Below are 4,430 nucleotides of genomic sequence, written 5' to 3'. Positions count from 1 at the left end.
CTGAAGGAGGTGGCTTCCCAGCCTCCCCCAGTGACCTTGATCAAGGAGGTGTTTCCCCTTGAGGATGTCGGTTTCCAGATTATGATGGACACACTCGATCAGACCCTCGGTCATAGGCTTGGGAATGTTCACCGGGGGCTTCGAAAAGCCCGCCTTCAGGACCTGTCTGCATCATCCTCTAGGCTGAGAACAGAAGAGGTAGAATCATTGACATCTGAAGTGGCAGACCTAAAGGAGCAGATTGCCGCCCAACAGTCTCAGCTTGCGGCCCAAAGCAGTTTGATGAACCAAATTCGTCTCACCCTTCAAATCTCTGGCATTCGATTCCCTGACGTTGAACCACCTCCAACAACCCCCCAGCCCACCGCCGCAGTAGCTACGACGTCCTAGCCCCAACGTAGCAGCAACACCACTAGTAGGCGATTGTGACGTGGACGACTACATATTCTAGTTTTTTTTTTTTTTTAAATTGTTTTCAAATTTTAAAATATTTCTTTCCATTGTTTGTACATTTTCAATCACTTATTAATTCAATATTCTTCTTTATATTTTCTGTTTTTAATTTCATTAAATTAATTTATACATAAAACAATATTATCAACATTTAAAAGGAAAAAATAAATAAAAATAATTTTAAAATCTTATTGCAACGGCCTTACGTCCGTCGCGCAAGGGTCTGGGAGTTGAACCCCAATTTCGTCGCTCAGAGTGTCACGCACAACGAATACTCATTCATCACTCGTCGTTTCGCGCAATGACCACCAAATCCGTCCCGCAACATTCATTTCACGCAACAAAGCAATTTCCTTTGTCGCGCAATGTCTGACATCACGGGCATTGTGCGACAAAATTTGCGCAACATCTTTTTTACTGTCCAATATTTCCGACGACCGTATTTACCTTTGCGTGACGGCTGTCCCTTCATCGTCCAAGCAGTTATGCTTGGTAGTGTCTGTTTCCTGAGTAGATCCCAACAAAATTAATATCGTAGACGAGAGTAGCGTTGCCAGGTGTATTGCAGTCACCTATAAAAGATATACATGTATCAGTTTCTGAATAGATGTCAAGACTCAAAAGGAATGACTTTATGTTAATGTATTTTAATTTTTCTCCTTAAGCTGTAGGAAAAAAATTAGCAAGCATTGCCATGATTATACTATCGATATTAAGAAACTGAACTTGATCAAATCCATTTTTTGTACGAAATTATGATAGAAGATATCGACAATAGTGTTATTAAATTGTCCCGAAAAGTGAACTTGTAGCATATTGCAAGTACCACACATTCGCAGATAGTGAGGATGATAGTGATTCAATGATGTCTTTTGTAAGATCACAGAAAGTTTCAACTGATGACTTTGGTCGACGACAAGAGTCGTATACCATAATCATGGAAAACTAAAGAATCAAGATATGGAGTTCAAAAAATAACAGAAACTCACCTGAGAAGCATCCTGCAGGTTCTGGCCCATATGGTAAATGTGGAGGAATGTCAAGCTTGTGCTTTCCTCCTGTGTGATATATGATGGGTTATGATTTGGTTTCTTCTTATTTTTTTTCACAAATAGCAAGAAACGTATAGAAACATAAGCAGTTTTATGGTCTTACCTATTTGCATCGGAGGCACACCGTCATAGCCTGGAAACCAGAATATAAGATAAAGGTAAATGGGCATGCATAAATGAAGGTATGGAGAAGGAAACTACTCCGAGAGAAGCAAAAGAAATGGAAAACAAAGCATTTGTCAGATCCACAATTTCTCCAATTTTGAAAACTGTATGATTTTATCAATTTAATTTGTCTCAAAAGAAAAATTTTCCTTTGTTTCTGATGCTGCTTTCAAAATTGGAGAAATTGAGTGAACATCCAAGCCAGCTAATTAGTGTTTTTACTTGATATTACAGAAGGTGATGCCGAGTTTTCTTCGACTATGCTACAATAATGATGGGTGCATCAGGAAAGCTTTAACGGCTATTGATCATATCCTTGATGATCAATTTATTTGTGGCTGGAAAGATTCTTTAATTTTGATGTTGATTTTAAAATTGCGGTAGAAGTTAACTAAAACTCTACATTACCTAAATCCAATTTATACCTCAACATTGCAAACCTGGATAATGAGTTAAAGTTTATTCCAACACTGGGAGAGTGATAACGAAGCCTGAAAAATTGAACACACCTTTAAGTTAAGACTTAAGATAATATATAAATTGCACCGAAGTACGAAAAAGATGAACAATACGTTTATGCTCATTGCTCCATGTGATTCTAGATTTAAAAGCTGCATGTCATGCATAATTACTGTCAATTAGGAAATAAAGAGATACTATTTTCATACCTTGCCAACACCAATACGTTTGTAGCTACTGTCAAATACCGTCCCATCAGCGAATCTTGCCGTGTAGTGAATCTGCGTTCATTCAAACAAACTACTGTATAATTAAGTTGTGTTTGATAAACTTATCTTGTAAAAACTTCATTTTTAGAAAATGGAGAAATGATCGGTACTAAAATAAGATTGTTTATCAATTCATTCAGTGATCAAAATCTTGGTATATGCCATTTTTGGTCATCCATTTTCTAAATGTGTGCTGCCTAGTTCTGTTTAGTTCGTGCCGGCCTAATCACAAGGGAGAATGTTGGCCAGCATTTGAAGTTGAGCGTTATTACATTCCTCAAGCTTCTCTCTTAACAATTTAAGTCTTTGGGAACAAACATTTAATTAACAGACCAAGAAAACGGAATCATTACTGGTTTGAATTGATCGAGACGGATGCTGCTTGTATATTTGATATTTTGGTTCACTTTTAATTTTAATTGCAGATTGTTGTATGATGGAAGAACAATCTTCCCAGGGACGATCTCGAACTGTTAGCGATGATCTTCAAGTGTGGGAGCATAGCAGTAGAGAGGGAGGGTTGGGGCCTTGACAAAAAATTTCCTCTGATATTGAACGGGTTGCAATTTTGCTCCTCTCTCGCGAAGCAAGAAGGAAGATGAGCGTGAAGCCTGTTTTGATTTTGTTTAGGTGTAATAGGTTTATATAAACTCATAAATTTTTTTACCGTAAAACTAATCATATGACTCATATAAAAGAGGTCCTCACAGGTCCTCTGAAAAATGACCTTAGGAGAGCACTGCTGATGGTCACTATATTAAAACACAATCGACTTCACTTTCTTTCCCAATGTTTTAATCACACCCATATATAAGAAGACTATAAGCGAAGTGATCTCTATTTTTCCTTCTTCTTTTTTTTTAAATAGGGTTAAGTTGTGAGGCACACATTACATTGAACTTAACAATCCAAATCGTCTATTTTTCAAATTGTACCTCATAGATCATGTTTGGAAAATATTAGCCAAATTAGAAATATTTGATGCATATAATTGAGTTCAAAGAAATTGACAAACACTTAGTTCTCTAAGAAATATTGAAATTTTGTTGTGATAATTAAATAGGCAAATGGTTTTAGATTGAATTGAATTTTTGTAAGAATTACTTTGAATCGAGACTTACAAAATAGATGGTTTGGATCTTTGAAGTTCGATGTGGAATGAGTTTCACAACTAATTCATATTTTAAAGAAAAAATATGAATCCCTTTTGATAAAGGGTTTGTATATAGGTACATTGTTTCTAACAAGACATATCATATTTTAAATTATCTAAGCTACAAAGAAAAAGAGAATTTAAACTCCGGTGCAAATCGTATTCATATTGTATTTGATATCCGTTAACAAGAAACAAAATTCATATTCAGAAATAAAAAAGTATACAACAAAAAAAAAAAAAAAATCAAACCCAGAAAAATCCAAAAACGTTTTGAATGTTTTTTTTTTTTTTTTAATTAAATAAAAGGCATAACATAGTTGAAGAGGTCACTGAGTATTACGTTATGATGATATTCATTTTCCTTTAGAAGTGAGAGGTCTTATGTTCGAATCTCGTGAATAATGAATTCGATATCAAATTAGGCTGTCCATTGTATGATTTAGCCGAATTCTTCCTTCTGTTTTTGTAAAAATATCAATTTACTAAAAAAAAAAAAATTAAATAAAAAAAAAAAAAAAAAAAACATAGCTGACGAGAGCAGAAATTAGGAACTCACATTGATGAGCTCGCCGCGAGGAGCTTCGACGCCGGAGTCAACTGAAACATCATAGAAACCAAGGCCAGAAAGAACAAAGTTCAACTCACAGAGGGGCTCCCCCACGGTGGCCTAGTACTCAATTCTCGTGGCGTCCGCTTCCAAACGAGACAATGCCATAATTGAAGATGCTAACAGCCTCATACCACATCCATTAAGCACTTGTTGCTCAAAATATTTGAAAATTTCCAGGAAGATTTGTTTGCAGTTGCTGAGAATGAAGAAGAAGAAGATGAAGATGAACAGGAACAAGTGGAGGTGGGTTTGAAGGAGGAGAGTGA

At 36.0% G+C, this 4,430-nt stretch overlaps 1 long non-coding RNA gene across 1 annotated transcript; it reads right to left on the bottom strand.

The window, feature by feature from the left end:
* Window positions 1-451: 451 nt before the first annotated feature.
* LOC137719892 (uncharacterized) lies at window positions 452-1,959 on the bottom strand. The gene is made up of 3 exons (XR_015955578.1): window positions 1,609-1,959; window positions 1,443-1,511; window positions 452-1,025 (listed from the first exon to the last, which is right to left on the bottom strand). It is a non-coding gene; the product is annotated as an uncharacterized LOC137719892 (long non-coding RNA).
* Window positions 1,960-4,430: the final 2,471 nt, after the last annotated feature.

The sequence above is a fragment of the Pyrus communis genome, chromosome 1, assembly GCF_041283825.1.
Source record: "Pyrus communis isolate YQ-2024b chromosome 1, ASM4128382v1, whole genome shotgun sequence".
Classification (NCBI taxonomy): domain Eukaryota; kingdom Viridiplantae; phylum Streptophyta; class Magnoliopsida; order Rosales; family Rosaceae; genus Pyrus; species Pyrus communis.
The sequence above is the reverse complement of the archived record's forward strand: the minus strand, read 5'-3'. Positions and strand labels throughout refer to the sequence as shown.